The following is a 23,072-nucleotide window of genomic DNA, read 5'->3' on the forward strand; positions in this document are numbered from 1 at the left end:
CTTTAGTGCCGAGCTGGGCTGCTCACTAGACAAGTAATTAAACAGACCCATTTCCGCCCATCACACCTTGCCCACCCTAGACGACACAAGCCATCTGCCCAATCAGCTGGTGTTGTCTAGTCTAGCATGAAAACACACACATATGCCTACATGGACACAGGCTGAGAAACAGCCCATACTATAAATCCCAACGTTTGAATCTTGAGTTTGTGCGGAACGTTGTCTCCAAACCAAAATAACAATCAATGGACAACACCCTGTAACTTCTGGAGTTGCTTTACTGCCCACTGAAGTGTCCTCTACTGGACTGCAAACAGAAGCTACAGCATTATTCTCTGGTGGTTCAGATTCAGTAAACTTGCTGAATTGCAGCAGACATACAGATACGGACACTGACATTTGCTTTTCTGAGGCATTGGTGTCATTTGTATTGCCATGGTGGTTTCTCCCACCTGCACCCTCTTCACGCTTGATGACAGAGAAGCCATCACTGTGACGAAAGGGTGACGGGTCCTTCCCCCGAGTCTTGTCACACTGTCACCCATGAGCTGTTACCCCTCTCTCTGAACACCTCCACCTTGAAAGATCGTCACTGATGCTTTGCATTTTAATCCAAGATCCATTACACATCCTACTATGGTCAATAGTGTGCTCTCCATTATACACCTTACATCCCCCTTTAGTCCAACCTGCATGCACTCTACCCTCTCGGCTAGCAATAAGCTAGGCCAAACTCATTTACCCCCTTCCTTCGCACAGCCTCGCTGTGGCAAAATCTTTTCATTCCATTTTCTATTCACTACCCCCGTTTAAACAACAGATACATACGAGAAAAAGACGATGCAGCCTCAGGGAAACTGTGTTTAAATACTTCCACATCTAAGCAGATATTAGATAAGTGGAGCTATTCCAATGTGACCTGGACAATACCCGTACGAGCTGCTGCTGATTAGCGAGGTTACACATAGCATACCGCGCTGCTCAGGAATGATATATGGCAGACCTGGGTGTTTTCAATAACAGTTAGCGTGGGCTTGAGGAGAGCGTGGTGGAGGTATGGGGGGTGGGGGTGGGGGGGTCATAAAGGGAAGATAGGTGTAATAAACTTTTATTGCACCCTTGGGGCAGGGCGATGGGATCAGAGGAAAGGGGCATTGTGTCACGTGATGTCTGGTGAAATTAACTTTTTTTTTTTTTTTACCGATTTGATTCCTCAAGCATGCCTCCAGTGAGCCTGCTGACTACTGAACCCTGTCTGCTCCAACGCTCAGTACATATATGTGGCTATTTTTTCTTTCTTTCTTTTTTAAGCATGTGATTTCTAATGAGACACCATGGAAAGATAAAGCTCTCTATGTCCTTGAGATGGTGCTGACTGCTAAGTGAACCACAACAAAACCATCTGTGATGTGGGGAGCACATATAGAGGATGTGTGAACTGTTGCAGGTTTTTCTGCAAAGCTTGGTGATCCTACTGGTGATATGTCTGCATGTGTGTGTATGAACGTGGGCAGGCTGTAAATAACAGACCCTAGGATGTATTTTCACCCTCTCACTGCATGATTGAATCCATTTGTATCCATGCTCAATATGTTACATCTGAGACCGCACATCACTGTAAATGCTGTATAAAACATGGTCTATGCTCTTTATATTGGCCAACCTGCTTACCCAGGACTGCACGCTATAAGACACTTGAGTCTTCGACTGTTTAACATACTGCCAAGGATGCAGGAATAGACTGCAGGAACAGATGAATCTTCATATTGTTTAAAGCTTATGGTTGTACCATAAAGGAAAATCTATTTTATCTCTTTGATGGATTTAACTCTGGCACATTAAAGATGAGAATGCCAATGATATTCAGTGTCTTTGTTCCATACAGTACGTGTAGTATATTTGCCAATGTGTGTAAATTGATTTAATGTGTTTGCAGGGAATTCCATCCCAGAAGTGATAGATTAAGGCAATGAATCATAACAATTCAAGATCTTCCAATATAAGTAATTAATGATAGTATGAGCCAATGGATGGAAATGCATCTGGCTTCATTTATATGGTCTAGAGGGGAATATAAAGGTTTTTCCTGCAATGCTCCGTCATAGATAGCAAGCTTGTGAGTAGCCAGATAATGCAAAAGTGCACATTTATCAGACAGATAGATAAATAGACAGATAGCTCCCATGTATCTCCAGCAGACAGCCAATAGAAATGACCACAATACATATATCACTGTCTCTCCACAATCACCGCAGTCAGCTGTTCTGACATAAAACCAACAAATGTTTAAGTGTTTGCAAACAGACTCAAATGCCCCAGAGCCGCATTTTCATGAATTTTAATTTCATAAATATCCTCATCAGGATTACATAGCGTCTACATAGTCATGATGTCTGCTCTTTTCCCATTTCATTTCATAGGTTGTGCCCACAACAACTTCATCAATAGTGCCTTGTGCGATTATTGAATGCCTATAAAGCTGGCGAGACTCTGAGGTTTATAGGCTTCTGCTTGTGAAGCCAGCAAAAGGTCATCCCAATAGCCAGTAACTGACTGAATTAAATAAAGTTGCAAATGTCACTTACATAAGTAAACACTGTCAATAGCTGAGCTTGGCTAACGTGCCTGGAATAAACAGGACGACCTTGTAGAAATTAAGCTGTAACACTGCCTTGCACTGAGCAAAATACAAGATTTTCTGTTCGGCACACTGAATGAAGTACTGCATTTGAGGTCAGAGCTGTCCTTTGTCCCCTAATGTCCCCAGATGAGCTTCGGCGGCTAAGTATGAGTTACAAGCTACTGCCTCTGATGGTAATCACGGCCTAGATTATTGTCCATCTGCTGAGCAGCTTAATAAGCATCAGAAACAATAACTAGATGAGTGTTCGTGATGACGGCATGGTCCAGTAACAGTAACCTCGCACTGCCCTCGGAGCTCTGGTCACCAACCAACAGTGCTGTCGCTGTTTCCATATGGTCGACCATAAATTAGCATTCCTCCCCTCACTAGAGCACACAGTACTAACACCTTGTGGCAGTTTTATACAGAGGATCACTTGCAGCTGCCGGTGTTCACCCTGGGCTTACAGAAGCTGATTGCATGGCATACATCTGATATAATACAAATTATTACGGGTATGATCAGTACACGTTCTGTACTGTTCAGTCTCACCTTCCCATTAACCCTTTTTCAGTAAACAAGCCCTGATAAAAAAGACTGCGCTACCTGCCCATCACCAAACGGTAGACAGACAAGTCAATGTTGGATAGAGAAAAACAAACATGAAGTAAGTGTTGGTCCTTTATATCTCAGGAGCTGACAAATGCCAAAACAGAGCTAAAAAGAGAAAGAGAGTAAACATTCATCTGCAGGTGAACAATATGATCTCAATCTCCTTCAAATTTGTCGGTCCAAGCTCATCCAGCAACAAACACAAACAACCAAACAGCAACAATATAAAATACATACACCAGATTTTTCAGAGAATAACACTATGAAGAGTTTGAAAAATAAATACCTTACTGGTTGTTGTGGACAAACTGGAAATGTTATTTCTGTACAAAATATGATTTTTCTTTTTCTTTTTTGTACTTATTTCTGGTAAATAGTAAATAGTGACAGAAAACATTTTTAAGGGGAAACCTGGAGAACTGGACAATGCCTTGACTTCACGCCAATCCATATATTCCCACTGACCACCTCACTCTCAGACTTTCTGTGAGATTTAAAGTTGGCTTCAAATGAGAAAAATCCATCCATGTCACAGGGGAGTGATTGGCAGACACTGACACACACCTCATTACCCCAAAACCTCTGGCTACTTCTTCCTGACTGAGTGCACAACTGACATTAGGTGTGGGGAAAAGCTTTCTCTACCTTACATTAACCAGTAGAAATGTGTTGGAGGTTGTGTGTGTCTAAATGTGCACATATGACTCTCAGCTCTCAGATGTATTGACCAAAATGTGAATTATTTTGCAGAAGACAGTTTAGGATGCAGATTAATAAGCCTCTGAGGTACAAGCGCTGTAGCCTAATTTAATGTTCAGTTATTTAGGTATGCGAGTTTATAAAAGTGTAAACATTTGAAATTAGACAATAATATACATTTTTACTTCATTTTTTGAGCATTGTTCTGTGAGTTGACATTACATCTAGTTGTTAGGTTTTTAGGTACCATTATAGTTTTGCATCGATGATTATTGAAACTATTTTCCAAGCACTGATTTTCTCTTCTATGATTGTAGAGAACTGATAAGTTTTGAATGAGTATGTTCAGGGAAGCAAATAATGACTATGAAAGCTGTGGTTCTGAGTCAATGGTTGCTTTGCTTCCATGGAAAACAAAGACTTATCCAGCGACTTGTTAATAGGATGCTATATGACACAACTTTACTTTGGAGGGTCTTTGTGTTTTCAGGGGGCACAAAGGCGATGACAAAACTATGAGTAGAAAACAAAATTGAATAAACATTAATATAGTTTCCCCTGCCTGTTCATCAGCACATTGTCGAATAAGTGGGATATGCATAGTTTGCAATGCTGATGACTTTGTTTACTGTCAGTTGCCAAAACTAAGGGTCAGTATTGGGGCCATTCTTGATATTTTTTGTCAGTATTGGCCAAAATCCTGTCATGACCTGATTGTACTCTGTGGTGTTTTCCTCATCTCAGCCAACTGGTTTTGCAGAGTTGTTCTCCTGTTCAACTGCCAGGTGTTACTGTTTTACCTTTTTACAAGTCAGTGAAAATGAGTGTGTGCAAATATTAATGAATTTGTGCGCACCGGTGCAAAGGTGCTAGTCTGACATCGCAGGTGGAAAATAATGTTACACCGATTTATTAAGTCCCGTCGCTTATTCGCTCTCATTTGCAAAGAGCAGTAAACACAACATTTACACAGCGGCTTCTCATCTCTAGCTGATGATGACTGTCGCTCTCGCTGCTAAAAACAAACTGCGGTGTTTTTAACTCCATCACTAACTGGATGGCAGGTTGGTGTCCTTCGATAAAGAACCCAAAAATGTTGGTGAGGTAATAACCTCCTGCTTGAAAGGCTTTGGACGCAGCGCTTACATCACCTGTGCATGGCGGCCTTCACCGTGAACTGCTGCGGCTCGCTCACAATGTGTGTACCACACCACCAGCGCTGCTGCTGCCAGCCCTATCTCTCTACACCGTGTTTGCCTTTGATAATGGCCATCATTAAAAGAATGTTTGATTTAATTTCATTACAAATGAAATGTACGTGTGGTTTAGACAGAGAGCATCAGAAAACGACTGCCCCTCACCTCATGTTCTGTTAACTTATTGACATAATATGATTGTATTGACATAATTATAGCCCACATTGGGTTCCTTCAGTGACTATAAAGTACACATGTAGCCTGCACTTTCTCTCTTTATAAATTGCTAAAATAGTAAAAAATAAATAAAAAAACATTCATAATTTTTCATGTCTGTGACATATTCAGGAATGGCCTAAACATTGAAAATATTTCAAGTTTGACTTTATCGAATGCTTACAGCTTTCATTCTACGGGCTAACAGGGATCATTAAAACCTCACAACAGGTGTACAGAAGAGAAAACAATAGACTTGAATGTGAAATCACTTACATTTATTCGCCATGTAGCAGGGATGATTCAAGAATGAAATATAAACAGCTTAATTTTGTTGGAAGGTGGAAAAGAGTTTGTAATGCACAGGATTACCCTCATTACCAACACAACTTCAGTACACCGAGTCATAGCCTGCCAGTGTTTAAGGTGCACGGTGAGCTTTTGGAACAGCCTGATATCGGTGCACGTGATTGGATTTAGAACAACATGGTGGGTGGCCATGTGCAATGGTATTGCGCTGTGGTGCCACACTTCTCAAAGGTGGCAGACGATTTATCAACATATCTGTTCTGCTGCCTCCAACAGTTTCAGGGATTTAGCTGTATGTTGTAAGAGTCAGTCACATCCATTTGTTTTCGAAAAGCAGAATGATTTATCAACATTCTGCTTTACCCACATTAAATAGTTTGTTCATGTTGATTTAAACATATGCAATGGATTAAAAGTGTTTAATTAAACTACTATGTTCACATCTTGAATATTATTCTGCTAATGAAGTGTATTTTTTTCCAAATATATAGTCTTGTTGAAAAAATCCACAAGTCAGCAGACGACCTGCGGAAGAAAAACAAATAATAATACAGGGCTATGATATATTTCACATTTATAAATGTCTGAACACTGGAGTTTGAGAGCCTAATTCACAGCCTGAAACGTTCGGTTCTTAGACAAATTAATTATTAATGAATTATTGATCCACAGCACGTCTCCGCTGCATCTCTCCCACTGTTATGGATGATGTGTGTCGGAAAAAACATGATATTAACTAAAAGAAAAAAAGATAAATCCAGAGGAGGCTTTGGTGAAACAAGCATCATGTGTGTGTTTTAATTCACTAATCAGCTGCTTCATAATGTCAGTTTGCAGTAAGTTTCTCCTGCTGTCAGTCGGCTACAGTTCAGCTGCACTCATCAGAATCACACAGGAGATTAAATAAAAGCAAAACAGTCAGAGATCAGATCAGGTGAAAGACTGAATTGAGGAAAAAAAACCTAACGAACCTGCTGTAACGTGACGGTAACTCACCGGAGCGTCGGGTCAGATACCAACACAGGAATGTGGAGCTGCATTTATTTTTGGGGATATTTAGAGGACGTCAGCTGAGTAGTCTTACAATGCGTCCTCAGGACAGATTGTGTTTCCACTGCTAAACGATTGTGGACCGATGCGTGCCAGGAACACCTCTGAATGTGGTTTGAACAGATCAGACCTCAATGCTTCCCGGATATGTTTCCATCTGTACTTTTGCTGGCCAGTTGTGGTCAAATCGCACATGTCCGGATTGTAATAGCCAAATGGAAACAGGGTCCAAGACCCATTTTATACCAAAAATACTAACTCACATCAGGCTGCTTTTGAGTGACGCTCACATCTGTCTGTATTTCTCCTTCTACATGTGCACTACATACTAAAATACCATACAGACAGACAAAGACAGTGGTAGATACAGTCTGACCATTGTTTGCACTAATTGCATGGCATGAAAATAGTACCCACAAATTCCTCCCAATATGGGAAATTGAAAGATGTAAATGATGGCTGCAGGAAAGGCAGTGGAAGAGGAGGGGGTTTAACAATTGGGCAAGACTTATGAGAAGAGGAAAAATGGAGTGACTCAGATATACGCATGTGGACTGCATGTGGTAGCATTTTTTTGTACCTCAATAATTAACTTAGGACAATTGTCCCGGAGCATGAGTGCATGACCTGCAGCTGTTGAAACCTCACACTTACACAAATTATGCTTCAGCCACTGGAGGGCAAAATTAACCAGATTTTAGTGAAATGCTGACAACAAGATATGCATCATTTATGATGCATTTTAAAACTAAATAGCACTAGAAACAGCTTCTTCAGTCTAGTCGTTACGAAGGAAGAGGCTGGATATTTTCTTTACAGCTGCTGCCCCAGTAGACCAAAGCTGCCAGTGAAGAACTCTGCACATGGCTGCTTTGGGTGCTTTAAGGTCCACTCGAAACGGGTGTACCTTCACGTTTTTAGGGCTTGGTTTTAATGTCATTAAGGTGGATGATAAACCTCCTCTGTGATTGGCCAGGTTCCTCAAAAAGCAGGTGTATGATAAGCTCAGCTTGTTGAACAGAGGGATTTTTGACCCTACTGGCAGCCATCTTTATTCTACTGGAACAGTATTTTGATTAAATATCCTGCCAGGAAGTCCCACTGATTAAGTTTGAGATGCCAGCTTGTTCTCACCTAGACTTCCCAAGAGCTTTTACAGCACAGCCAACCACAGCAATAAACTCACAGCTGACTTTACTCACGTGACTCATGTGAACGTAGTTAAATGGGAAATATTGGCAGATATAACTGTAGCACAGCATAACTGTGTACCAAAGAGATGTTTTTGAGTACCAAAATTAATCAATACAGTACTTTTAAGTCTAAATACGATCAGCTTTTCGGGTCTGGTTTTTAATTAGTTTACCGTGTCTTAGCATGTCAGTGTGAAGACAAGTGAGGAAGAAGTCACAGAGCTGATATGACTGTCGGAAACAGATGTGAGGAGTAATTTGCAGTTGAACTTGTTCACAAATCTGTTTTAAAGTCAAGCTGAACTGTGTGGATTTTGGGGGGTTTATGCAGTACACAGACAGTGTACGTGTGTGTGTGTGTGTGTGTGAACATATCTGCACTTGTATATACACATACATGTATGACTTTCTTTCAGCTTCAGGCAGAGCTTCTCCAATCATAGACACGTTTTAAAATATTCCTTGGTGGCTTTGCCTTTGCTCCTGCCGTCTCAGAGGCTTCCTGCTAACACAGGATGTAAAATGTATGCTCTTTATGCTGTATGCCAATGGTAGAAACAGTAAACCCCTGAGGTGGTTCATTTCCCAACAGTCTGCTAAAGAGAGACGGTAGATAAGCTGAGCCGTGGGGTCAAACGACCATCTCACACACTAAATTGGTGTGTATGTGTGCACTTTGCTTACAATGTTGGGAATGTGTGTGTGTTAGAGTGACATCAGTATGTGTGCATTTCACAGGGGTGATCTCTAAAGTACAGAGGCTCACACGCACATGTTTGTGAGGATACTCGGTGACAATGCATTCCCTGGTCCCTTTCCATTACTTTAACCATTACAACTTAGTGCCTACCCCAACCCTTACTCTCACCCTAACCTAAACCTGATCGTAAGTGTTAACCCTCAGATCGCCCTTTAAAGTTGTGAGGAGCAGCCTGCATGACCTCTCAACATGTGTTTGTCTTCAGGTATGTATTTTTTTTAAACAAAAATTGGTCTACAAAACTGAAGAAAGACATACGCACGCACGCACGCACACACACACACACACACACACACAGCTACTATCTAAAAATCTAATTTGGTTTTATTATATTTTGGTCCCCATAAATCATGGGACAACAGAAATAAACAAAATACATGTGTGCCTTAAATTGAAAAAGGATGACAAAATAAAGAAAATGAAATTAAACACACGTACACAATCATTCCATACATGCACACAAACACACTTTCACAACTGTCATAAACAGTCCTCAACAGAAAAATGACAGCATCAGTCATTTGTTCAAATGCTATAAACAAAGTATGTTTACGTTTTCCTGACAAGTGGCCCCTGGTGGTCGAGTGAATAATGACTGTTCTCTTTTCAAGGCAAAGATGGAAGGAATGATGATTTTATACCGCGACTACGATTGAGGAGGTCAGTGGGGGATTGTTAACAGTACAAAGCGTTTGCCTTTGATAAAGTATTGGTTTCTATTAAAAATCCCCTGCAGACATGTTTTAAGATGTACATGGATCAGGCACAACATAAAAACCACTGACAGATAAAGCATTAAGTATAAAACAAGAGCCCACCAATAAATTCTCCCTTGATGAGGATTATAATGTTCAGTGGTGATTCACCTGGAGGTTTGGATTTATTTTAATGACCAGCACCAGTTGACCTGTGGTTCTGTTAAACCAATATTTTGTCCATACCAATAATGTGAATAGGGTTGACAAAATTGTAAACACTGTGATTGTTAACATTAATTTAATTTTAAACACTGCTGTGATACAGAAAGTATTACATTTATTTATCACTGTCAAGTTAACTACTACTGAGCAATTCTTAATATTAATAAAAAAGAGAGAATGATGCAGATAATTCCACATCAGTGCTGTCCTATTAGTAGTTTGCCTTGACTGATGGGATGATTATAAGAGCACTTCTCTGTATTTCCATTGAGATTTTTAATAAAGCAAATTATGCAGAACAAACAATTCAAAATGTGACCAAATCCGGTGGATGGAACACAGAAATTATACGTAAATTGCTCCTGTACTTGAAGCATTTGTCTCCTCTCATCTCCTGTCAGATTTGACTCCTATTTTTCCATCTCCCTTTCCCTTTTGATCTCTTTCATTACAGATTTTGTGCATGGCTTCCTTCATATTCTCAAGCAGGCTTCCCATTACAGTATAAATCATTGTCAGTTCAGTGGGTCAGACATTTACCAAGGGTGAACCTGCAGACTGCTACTGGATAGATGGCTCATAATAAAAAGTATTAGGTGTTTTATTGCTGGCCCGTTTGTGAGCTATCTGCCTTCATAAAGCTTCAAAAAGTGGCCAAAGGTATGGCTGACAGGTATTCCTTGAGTAAGACGGTGTTATGTTTTAAACATAAGTTACGCTGTTCAGGAAAAGTCTGATTGGCTCTGCTCACTTTCTCCACATCACCTACGGTATTCACACAAATAGTCACATTCACAGCAGGAGCTATGCTGTACTTTATCTTCGATTGCTGGCCACTGTGCAGCTCCACCGGGGAACTTGTCTGTTAAGCACACTGCCAAAAGGCTCCTTGAGGGTAGTAGATGATGAGTGGAAATATGTAACGCACACTTTCTTTCTTTTGCAGCCTGTTTCCAGCTGGTCTAGGGATAGGAACTACTGACCTTCCACATGCAAACCTGCCTCTTTTGCCTCTGGGCTTCCACTACTTTCTTTTTCCCCTTTCTAGCCCTTTTCTCTCTGTCATTCTTAGTTCAAGTCCAGGTGGTGGAATCCATTCCAGCCTGCATTCTTGAAATGATTGAAATCCTCTCTGAGCATTTTTCTTTTTTACACTGCATCTGGGACGACACTCTATCAATTAAAGCCAGCAGGGCAGTCAAAATGTTACCTCATATCCTTCATGCCTTCAGCACATACCGGTTTTCCAGCCCCCATGTGTGATCCTACCCATGAATCTTAATCTTGTACCTAAACAGTTGCCATCAATTATCCTGGCTGCTACTGCTAACTCTTCCCCTGCCTCCCATTTTTCCCCATTAAAAAAAGCCTTTTTTTCTTCCTTGCTGTGACCGAATTGCCTCGCTCGCTTGCCTGGGAAATGATTTCTCAGCAGGCCTGTGGACCCGTTGCTTTCCACGGGTAGGACATGGATGCATGTGTGTATTTCGGTATTTATTGTACTTGTGCGTGCCAGCCTATGTATTTCTGTGTGTGGTCTGATTCTGCAGTGTGTTGCTGAAAATAGTTTATCCCACAAAATTGTTTTGCAAGAAAAATAATTGGGAGCGGAAAGCTCACCGTGCAGGATGGTCTTGATAACATTAAGTTAGGAAAGAACATTTTCATTTAAACAATACAGAAAAGCAGAACAAAAATTCAAACATTATGTGCTTAAAAAAACGGACGTGGAAATATTTCAGTAGAACTAGGATATTTATTAGAAATGGATTCAATAACTAGTAGTATTTGCTACAGACATACTGTGTAGATAGGTGATTAAATGTCATATTAGTTTACTGAATGATCGTCACTCCATTTTAATGTGTCACTGTTCTGGTTAGGCAAACAAACAACTGGTATTTAACCCAAGGTTTATTAAATTATATATTTTTGAGGGCAGATTTGTTTTGTTTATTCTAGGTTTGATGTTTAACTTTCCCAGGACAACATAGACAATAGCTGGAATTGTTAATTCATTTGACTCAGATGGTTTCATTAAAATTATGGTTTGAGGCCAAAAAAAAGAGCAAAATTTAGATTTTCTTACAATTAATCATCTCATGACCCCACGATGAACCTTACGACACTTTAGGGGAGATGCAGAGCTTTTACTGGCTGTCAGAGTAGATTTACATTGTAGGTGTGGTGCTAGTTCTTCCTCCATTACTTATAGTGACGGTCGATAGAGAAAGGTTGACATTGGCTGCAACATCACTTGATTGCAACTGCTTTAAAACATTACATCTTTAAGAACAGCAGCTCTCATCCAGAATGCATGTTTTATTACGCATGCAAGCATCTCGAGGTATCTCTTCTTTTCTCAGCCTGTCAGACAGTGACACAATTTGTCATTCAGGAGACTGTACGTTACGTCTAAAGCTGTCAGCAGGGCAAGACAATTTATTCCATTAAACTGGTGGAACACAATGAGAAGCAGACAGGTTGACTGTTTACGTGTGAGCCATCAAGATGACAAGACGACACTGCTGAAAACATTTCATTGTCTGAACGTATTACTGTTCCTCATTGGTCCTTATAGGGTATCTTTGTTGTCAGTGTATGATTAGGTTTCCAATGGGGTTCATGACAGGACTGTAAATTAAGCTTTATTTTAATAATGAATTAATAACATGTACCTTGATGACAGTAGCATGCCAAACTACGTTATTGATCTCATTTAAGGATCTGCACTATTGTTGTAAGGTTTTCTGTGAGAAGCATTTCAGTGAATTCAGCTACCTAGAGGCATTGCTTGAGGGCAAAGCCGGTGAGAACACAGAAATCCAACGTGTTAAAGCCCCAGTAACCCTAAGCACAGACTTTTGAAGAGCAGCCTTTCTTAGTTGGAAGCGTAGTTTGAGTGTACACAGATTTTTTTTCTTTTACTTTTTTAATGTAATATTAATATGGTGTTTTCTTTTGGTTTGTTCGGTGGTTGTCCTCAGCCAAGTACTCTGTACTCTGTACGACATGAATTTAAAAGAAACCCTAAAATATTTTACTAACATTACTTACTAACACATTGGTTGTACTTCATTCTTCATATCAAACATGAGATTAAAAAAAAAAGGTGTTTAATTATATGACTGTTTTGTAGCAGTGACACAAGCGCTGTGTCTCAATTTGCATTTATTTGTCCGTGCTATTTTAAGACCATAAGTGCATTCACATTGACAAGTTTGGCAACATGCAGTACGCTATGAGGAGCCATCATAATGGCCAAAAGAGTGTGAAGCGAGGGACCACTCATATTTTTAAACGATTTAAAGTGGCTGCTGAGGAAGCTGCAGCTGTTTTGGCAAACACTGCACAATACCAATGCAAGTTGTACACATCTACCAAGAAGTCATTCTTTTTTTACTCAGTACCACAATACTGCTGTCTGATAGAAGCCATCAATATGATTTTTGTGTGTGTGAAACAGGGAGCATTGAAACATGTTTAGGTTTTTTTCTAAAATGAGCAAACAAAGTCACTTCTGCACAAGAGCTGTCCAACCCAAGCACAATGCAAGCAAGTGCTCTGTAAATGTTTATCAGTACAGCAGAGGAGCCTCCACAAATTGTCTTCCAAACCTAGAACCACTGTTTAAAATTACAGTAAATGAAAATACTCAGTCACATAATGCTGAGAGCGAGGGACAAAGTTTAAAAAAACAAGAAGCTGATAAGATGCTAAATCCCCTCCATGCAGAAAGTCCACAGCAAATAAAAACATTAGATTATTAAATTATCTTTATAACCAAATTTCTAGATTTTCAACATAATTATGGTTCCAGTGTTTTGCTATCATAACAAAAACTTGAAATTATTGCAATAGTGATTTCACCCGGGTAACAAACAGTTTAAATGATTTTAACTTTGACCAATAAAGACAGCATGGCAGAAAGAATCCCATCTCTACCGCTAAATTAATAAAGGACATGAGACGCTGAAGCTTTAGATGCAGAAGCTTTAGATGCAGACTGATACATCTGTCATCTGTGAAACCGGTTGGTTTGCTTTGCTGCACTTTTTTTTAAATACTTTTTTCTACCATAGCCAGCACGCAGGAATGACAATACATGTGTATTTTAACTGGAAAATCTCTAGGAGGCCTTTGTGTGCTTGTACATTGCTGGACGTATGGTTAAAGTGCTTTCTTTTTTTATTGCCCCACACACTCTGAGAGGAGCTGATTGTGATTCTGCCGTTCTTGTCGCCTTGCATTCTTTTTAATTTGCAGCAGGACCACCCTTTTCATCACGCCCTAGATCGATTATAATTTGTTTTAAGGCTTAGTGGATGACTGTAAATAGCCAGGCATCAACGCTTAAAAAGATATAAGCTAACACGCAGGCGGGCCAAGCAATCAGCTGGGATGCAGATAGTGAATTCAGTGTTGCTTGTAATCTATGTTCTTATTAGAGGGGAGAGCAAATACATCTTGTAATACAATATCAGACTCTGCAATAAATTACCAAGTGACAGAGAGTTGCAGTGGTCAGGCGACATAGAGCAAGCTGTCTACGAGTTTACATGTATGTATTTTGTAGTATACAGTGTGTTGTTTTTTTTTTTTTTTAATCTTTTGTGCGTTTGAGGAGTGAGGATGGCTTACATGTCTCATACAGTCTCATGTTACCTGAGCCACCATCTGTATATTTCTTTTCAGTACTTAGGTGCCCTATTGAATGTTACGTATCGTACATAGTTTGAGTGGTGTTTTCCTAGTTTGTTTTGTTGTTGTTGTTGCTGACCATTATTTCTGAGCTGCTGATTATGTTAAAACAAGCTGTATCCAGTCTTGACATGTCAAACCAACTTGATTCGTAAGGTTCCTGACTGAGACTGATAAGTAGTTTTTGTGACACTTTTAAAATATGGATTAACATTTTTTTTTTTTTTTTTAAACAGTTGCAGCTAGCATTAGAAAGCTGCGTCTTCACCGTATTACAGTTTGCATCGTATTCTGAGTGCTTACAGTGCGTGTCCACGTTAATGTGCAAATTGATTATAAAACACCTACACATTACAAAGCAAGTCATGGACATAACAGTGAATCAGAGCTGAACAATGTAACAGACGCTGCCTTGTCTCTGATGAGTATGATATTAATGACACTTGAGCAGTGAAGAGGACTGAGGCCCTCATTTTTTTGTTCAGTCTGTGACTCTGTGTGAGCCTATCTCCCTATCTCCCTCCCCATTTCCCAAACAATAACGGGTGCCAATGGATGACAGAGCAGCGGAGGTGTGCCTGAACATAATGTTACCCAGATTGTTCTTTTGGTGGAAGCTCATTATAACCGTCCATTTATTAGTTCTCACTTAAAACACACATTGGCTGAAATATTTGTTCAAAACTAGTTGGAGCATTTTGTTATGTTTTACATGAAATGTGGGAGTTGCAAATTTATGAAACATACTTGAGTCTAATTTGTATCTTTATGGCTTTTTTAACTGTTTACATTTAAATATATATTATTCATATATTTTACAGTAATTGTTTCAGAAGGCACACAAAGTTTTTATTTGACGTGAAATAAAATCTTACTTCAGTTCAATTCGTTCACTAGTGGTTGTTTTCTTAGGTACAGATACAATAAACATACATCTGATGTAATCAGACTGTGCAGAAAATAATGTTGAGTTTAGATTGATATGGAAATTAAAAATGTTACTGTATGCTTACTGTTGAGTTTGTTCTTTTCTTTCTATTTTTTTTTTTTATTTACACCGTAGAACAGAAGCATTGCCACCAAATCTGCCAGCGGTGCAACGGTCCGCGAGACTTCGAAAATGAAACTTTAGCCTGAAACACCGCATCTAAAGTCATGTAGCTTTTTTTAATCCCCCTTTTGTCTGTTTGTTTTGACAACGGAGGGTAACTCCCTGCTTGCCTTCGTGAGTACATGTCCAATTTCCTCCTGTTGCTACCTCTTGGTTTATAATATCCTGTTGATATCACTATATGTACTGTGTGGCACTTCGTGACAAACTTGCTTGAAGTGTAACTGTTCGGCCTTCAAAGCTAATAGCAAGAGATGCCATCTCCCAGTCCAACCATTTCATATCTTGCTGAAGATAATATGTCTGACTGAAGTGTCCAGCTGCACGGAAACTATGCTGATTACAATTTGAAGTCCCAGTTAAGAGATCAAAATGTGATTTTGCTATTAATAACTTCAAAATCCTGTTTATATATTATTGAGCGATTATCAATTACATGACTCTAAAACGTACAGAGGCCCGTTTAGCTAATTTTTTAAACATATGACGGGCTTTTACGCCTGGTTTGTTGTGTGGTCTTTTTTAATTAACTAATATATAGATACCATGTAAACAGAAGATATGGCAGAGTGGGGGGATGAAAATGATGAATTCTTACACTCCTGAAACAGCAAAGTCCTTCTCCATGAACTCCATCGCCCACTGAACTCAAACAAATAGCCTACCGCTACTCCATTTTAATTGTTTGTACAGCTAGCAGATAGATGCATCTTTGTTAGAATGTGTACACTAGGCAGCTCCTTAGTTATTCATTAATTGTGCTCTGGTGGGCCGTTGTGTAATTGTTTCTCCCGCCACACTGGAAGTGGCTGGCCAAAGGAGCTTAGTATTAATTTTCCCCGGCCACAGCCAAGGGATTAGATGTGCTTTCCCCTGGCAAGGCTGTTTGGCAGCCACACTTATCTGCAGCGACTTACAAGGCTTATTGAACATTAGCATGCAATTATCTTTGATGGTCTAACTTTCCTGCTGGCTGACAAGACCCAATGATTCCCTGTTAAGGCTTTTCTGAGGACATGACATGAATATCAAGGTGCATAGAGAGCAGAGAAAATAAAAATGTCATCTAGTTGAAATGGACTCTCAATAAAGTTGGTGACGCACGAGAACACGTTTAAAATCCTAATTGATTTTGAATGCTTTGCATCATTCATCATACACAGCTATGGATTTCACAGTCTGTTTTGCTTCTCAGTTGTCAATATGCTCAAACTGTTTGACTGCTGTGTGCAAGCAGGAGATATTGCCAGTAGCACCGGTTGCCGGGAGAGTTTGTGCCATCAGTCCTTTGAATGAAAATTTTAGAAGCATCACCAAATTCACTTTTAGACTTTTAAATAGTTTAAACATTCCCCTTCCCAGGGCTCATAATTATTGTATTAAGTGGTGAGAAATGAGGTAAGGAAGTGTCATTCATTTTCAATACAGTTTCTGCAGAATTGAGAAAGAAAACAGATCTATAGGTCTAGAAAGATTAAATGCAAACAGGATTCAGATCCTTTAGAGACATTAGCTGCAAAATAGAGTTAAACCATTGTAGCATAAGTACTAGTTTGATTAATTCTGACCGATATATTACATATTACATCATGAGATTATGAATACTGAGGCATCAGCATGTAAATATGTTACCGTTGTAGCTGCTGCAGGTGGAGCTGGTTTGAACTACTTAATATCCAGTTTTATACACAGAAGATAAATGTGAGGTGTCGTCAGATGACTACTGAGAGGAAAGAAGAAAATAAGTTTTGATACACAAATCTACTTTCACTTTTAGACTTTTTCCTCTAATCTTTGATATTTGGTGAGATATTGGATCATTTGAACAAAATCCTGAGAACTTTAGAAAGGAAAATCACTATTTGGTGGAGATTTTAGCAACTCTTAGATTACATTAGATTACATTAGATTAGATTAGATCTTCATTTTAAAAGTAACCAGCTAAAATACGTACAATATGTCCCATTAAAATATACTGGAGTGGAAGTATAAAGTAGCATCAAAAGAAAATACTCAAGTAAATCACAACTACCTCAAAATTATACTTGAATGTAGTACTGGAGTAAATGTATTAATGTGTTCTGCAACATATAAAGCAACCTCATGTAGGTTATCCTTTTTTAATTGTACCATTTACTGTGAATCACTTTGTAAACTGCTGTGACATGAGCACCAACTACTAAATCAGTCATTCAAAATGTTTGATGATAAATTGATGTAAAAGAATCTGTGACAACGTCCGTAGCTGTACTTTTCAGTACACCATGATGCTGTGTGGATTGCACACTGGTTTCAGAAACTGCTAATAGTTTTATCAGAGCTGGAGTCAGCTTTTCTTCTCCTTGATTACCTCAGAGATGCCTCCAATTAGAAACGGCTCTACTCCCCTTTGGATCGCTTAATTCCCTTACACCTATCCCTCTCTTTGTCTCTCGTCCTCTGTCTATCACCCATTTCCTCTGATTGCCTTTTGCTCATTGCCCATGTTAAGTCACCTCTCAGTAAGAGTGAGCAAGAGAGGAGATCAATTCTCTCCCCCATCAACACTCAATATCTGGTCAATGGAAAGAAAAGGAGAGGAGGCAACTCTATTGATGATTGAGGAGATGTTGTCACACCTGATTTTCTCTTTATATCTTGCTCACCTGGGGCCCTGTGATAACATTGGTATTGATTTGAACTAGTCAGTGCTGGCTAATTCAATAATGGTGGAGGTGTAGGCGAATCAAAGGCAATTACGTTTATGCATGTTTTTTTTTATTGTGACTGCAGACAAACTGGAAAAAGCTGATGTTAAAATACCTTAAACTAAGTGACTGATTAGAAAAACTGTGTGTGTTTGTGTTAGCGTGTATGACTGTAGTGGCAGGTGTTTTGAATTTTTTTTTTTTTTTTTAAATGGCTTGTCTCTAGACTGCATAGCAGCTAATTGCATCCTTTCCTCAAGTGCACAAGTACTCTGTCTCTCTCTCTGTCTCTCACTCACTCACACTCACTACCAGCAGAGGTACAGTATATGACCAATGACCCCTCACTCTTAATAAACTGGATCTTTAACTACATTTTAGCTGTCAACACAGAATGTGAAGACAAAAACCCTTGTAACTCATACGGAGGGCATTCGATAGTCATGTGTATGTACACACGTCACATGTTGTTATTTTTCTCCTATCCTGTTTTAGATTGTCATGCCCTCTGCTACTTACATAGCTTTTGTTTTTTTTCTGTTCTGAAGACCCCATCTTGACATTTTCTAGGCTGCTCATACTTTACCCTTATAGAGAAATTGATACATACCTCATAAGTCAGTCTATGTTAAAGTATCGCCTAGCCTAAATGTCAAAAGTGTGACCGTCGAATGAAGACAGGGCTGACAGGTAGAAAGACGCAGAGACAAAAAGGGAGCCACAGTTAATGGGACACAAACAGGATTTTGGTGAGTGGTATAATACCGATATCATGGGAGACTTAATGGGACTCGTAAATCAGAAACTACTGACTCCTGCAGCAGTCATTTCTCATCACGTCGCTACAACCAGTGAAAGCCTGTCAAACAACAGGAGCTCTTTCCTCCCCATGCTGGTGAGAGAGGACTCAGAAAATTGATCCTCAGTTTCCACATTATTCTGAATTTGGTGATATTTGTGGTGCTACAGGACAATGATGTGGTGTTTTTGAACTTCACACAGATGGCTTGTCAACCAAAGTGTGCAGGATCCAGTTTATTATTGAGGCGATAAAGACAAAATTTATACAAAAAATAAGTGGGTGCAGGATTCAATCTAGATTGTCTATATAAAGTGATGAAAAATACATTTAATTTCTTAATTCATGATAGCAATAATAGCACTCCAACCAAAGTTTGTTTTCTTATGCCACACATTTAGGTAAGAATACCACACTGCTCTTGCCAAAAATTGTAAAACAAAAACACGTCTGCTGATGCCGACTGAAGCACAATTATATGAACCTAAACACATGTTAAAGACGCGCTTGTTTTTCAGAGGGTCAGATTTAGCATTTTTGTGAAAACCTTGTCACAAATGCAGCCGTCAGGTGCGCAGAATGAGCAGATTTAGTCTGGCAGACTGTGTAAGACAAACACAGATACGCACTGATGCAAGACAAAGAGCTTGTTGAGCAATAACTGCACTACAGCACGTACAAGTTATGCTTCCTGACACATAATTTGATTTTAATGAACAACAAGTCACAAAGAATGAAGCTCAAAAAGCTTGTTTCCATCCGCGTCCATCTACAGGGCTGGGCTAATGAAGTGTCTGGCACATTGCACCTGGGCACAGAGAGGAGGAGAGTGTGTATTCAGTCTGAGTCGAGCACACAACCTTCTCCCCAAACCGCATGTATACATACAATAAACACATGCAGGTGCATCAGAGAAGCGAAAGTTAAAGTTTTGCCAGACTTTTCAGACCACAGTGGTAATGAGCATTAAACACAGTTTTAGTTCAAACTATCCAAAACCCTATTTCCTCATTGATTATTATCACACACATGCTAAACTAAAGAGACGAAAATGGTCCTACCAAAAATAGGAATGTTGAGGTTCCCATATTTTAAACTTTTTTTTTTTTTTTTTTTTTTTTTTTTTTTAATTTTGAAGTCTTGATATCCGTAAGAAGATATTTTCATGTTTACCAATAACAGGCTGTTTTGTGTCTGTGTAAACATGAACTTATACAACATGGGACCTTTAAAGTTGTACATGTTAGCATGTTGAGGATAGCACTCAGCTCAAAGCACTAATGTGTTAGTATGGTGGCAGGCTCTTAGTCGTCCATTAACACAAGTCTACTCCACCTACACAAGCAGATTTTGTGCGCATGACATATCATCCATACAAGGTGGTGAATAGCCACAACAGTATACTATTTTCATTCTTGTCATACTAACAATACTAGACACAAAAGCCCAAAGTGATAAACCATGGCACATTTCAACTATTGTTAGGACTTTACTGTTACCATCATGGATAAACGGCTCAGGTGGGCTGAATCCTCCTCAGGTTGAAATGACTGATTAAATGAGATTGATGAAGAAAAAGTGAAGAGAATAAACAAGAGGGAGAAATGCAGCCAAACAACTAATCTGCCAAGTGGGCCCAGCCAAGCTGTCAGAGACTTGGTTGTGTTTTGCATGCACTGTAACAGATCACGCACTAATGTTTTTCCATGGCATGGCGTGGCATGGTGTGTCCGTGTGTGTGTGTGTCCGTGTGTGTGTGTGTGTGTGTGTGTGTGTGTGTGTGTGTGTGTGTGTGTGTGTGTGTGTGTGTGTGCGCGCGCGCTTGCATTACTCATGCTGTGGGGATATGAATCTGTTTATGCAGTCACATGGTGGGGACACTCTCTCCCTTTTAGGCACAAAAACCTAATCCAAAAAACCTAAATCAATATTTTTTAGCATGAAGACTCAGTTTAGGGCCATGTTTAGGTTAAGATTACGGCATGTAGGAGTTATTATTAGGGTTAAATTAGGTCCCAGTCTCCAGCAAACAGGTCAATGTAATCTCCTCCGAAGTTATGGAAACATGACTGTGTGTGTGTGTTGATGTGGGATTATCAGCTCCGACTATTTTAGACTGTCAGACGTTACTCTTCACATATCTGAGTCAGTGTACACATATTCACACATGCAAGCAGACACATTTATACATGCACTTGTCTCGTAGAAAAACACACCATCCACCTGTCACACAGTCTCTGACTCTCTCACACACAAACATATGCACATTTGTCTGTCTTGTGCCTTCCTCCCTCCCTCCCTCTCTCTCTCTCACTCTCACACACACAAACACACCCCCAACATCCACGCACATTATGTAAACAAAACTAAACAGCACTGTATGCATTCATCCAAAGTGACAGCTTTTCTGAACACAGAATGACTCAAATCCTCGCGTTCCAGACGGCAGCTTGCAGATTTATGACAGATCGCATCTCTCACACAGATGAGGCAGCGAGACACATTTTACCAGCTAAGAAATCTGTTTTATCTAAGGGCTGTGGCATGCCAAACCGGCAGAGATAATGCCTCTGCGTCCATTTAGCACACTTTTTAATTGGCTATAACTACACATTCTAATTATCTACAAACTGCTGGATCACCACCATCAAATATAGGTAAAAGCACAGCAAATGTTTCACTGAAGTTCTGATTAAAAAAAAAAAAAAAAAAAGGAAAAATAAATATGTCATTGCAACAGGTGAGCATCTTCAGCTGATGCTACACAGAAAAGCATATTTGCATTTGGACAGTGAACAGAAGACCCTTTCTTATTTTCTGCAGAAACTGAGTAAGAAAAGTAAGTGCTTACCGACTCCTAGTACCTGTGTTTGTGGCCTTAAACTGAAAAATAATAGTCCAGAAAAATCTTTCTTAAACATCTATTGCCCATAAAGATGCGCTCAGTAATGTAGCCGAAAGAGAAGCCCACACCACTGTGATAACAGACCTAGCAGGAGTGGAAAACAGCAAAGCAGACTCTGCCACACAAACTGCGATGGTCAGAAAGTCAGAACAGACAGCAGAGTAGACTGCGGGATGTACTACATGACATGCTAGACTTTAAAAGATACTCGTGCATGACTTATCTGGACCTCAAACAACCCGGTATGATTCATCAGTATCTTTTTGTTTTCTCCATAAAATAACACTGATATACATTCCTATAATTAAAACACTGAAACTGAAAACTAAAGTGCAACTATCACCGCTTTGAAACTAAAACACAGCAGATGACAAAAGGACATTTTACTACTGATACTGAATTTACAGAGCTGGAGATGGCAGAAGATTACACTGTATATTTTACATTCAAAAAGTGGAGAGTGGAAAGCCTCCCAAACAGAAGTGGTGGTGTGTAACTGTGGGTGTGGTGTTTGATTATGTGGCAAAGCTGTCATGTTGCTTTCCCATTTAGATTGCATCTCCTCAGGGGAAAACACTTGTTCGTGCGTCTGCCGCGTACAGTCACGGCATGGCAACCTCGATCTCATCAAAGAGATGGGCAAAGAGAAAAGAGAGAGAGAAATGAGTGTTTGGAGCAAGTGTCGGACCGCGTCGGTGGTGTGTTCATGCTCTTTTTACCCTGTCCTTGTGTGTGCTGATGCATACCTTTTTATGTGTACTCTGAAAATATGCCTGTGAGTGTGTGAGCAATGAAAATTTTACGAGACCAACTGGTAGCGTATGATTACAATACATCATGTTTCCATCCTTTCGACACTGCTCTGCTGAAAGCAGCTTCTCCATTTTGGAGTCAGTGTTGAAAAGTTCAGGTGCGCGCCACAAAAAGTATTGACCTTTCTGCCCGAATGCTGTCAGAATTGATAATCAAGGAATTAAGTGAATTAGAGGCTGGCAAGGGCATTTAGAGAGGGTGAGGGATGGATGTGTGAGAGGGACTGTAATGAAGTCAATGGTGCGAGAGTAATGCCCCATCACCCGGCACCGACAGCACCCCTGCCACCCACACACCACCCTACTCCTCCCACCCTGCTGCAATACCTCAGGGCATCGGGGCAGAAGATATTAAAAAACGGTGGCATATCCTTTTCAAGGACGATTAGACATTTCTCCCCTTTGGTATCCTAATTTACAGATTGCCACAGACTCTGCTGAAATGGCTCAGGAGCAATATTTTGCAAGATAACATTCAT

At 39.8% G+C, this 23,072-nt stretch overlaps 1 protein-coding gene across 1 annotated transcript in view; it reads right to left on the reverse strand.

Moving 5' to 3' along the window:
* The window catches only part of LOC138201251 (receptor tyrosine-protein kinase erbB-4-like), a 296,936-nt gene that overhangs the window by 163,882 nt on the left and 109,982 nt on the right, over positions 1 to 23,072 (reverse strand). The gene's annotated exons all lie outside the window — the stretch shown is intronic.

The sequence above is a fragment of the Embiotoca jacksoni genome, unplaced genomic scaffold, assembly GCF_022577435.1.
Source record: "Embiotoca jacksoni isolate LCO1_2020_lvr unplaced genomic scaffold, fEmbJac1.0.p SCAF_2, whole genome shotgun sequence".
NCBI classification, from domain to species: Eukaryota; Metazoa; Chordata; class Actinopteri; family Embiotocidae; genus Embiotoca; species Embiotoca jacksoni.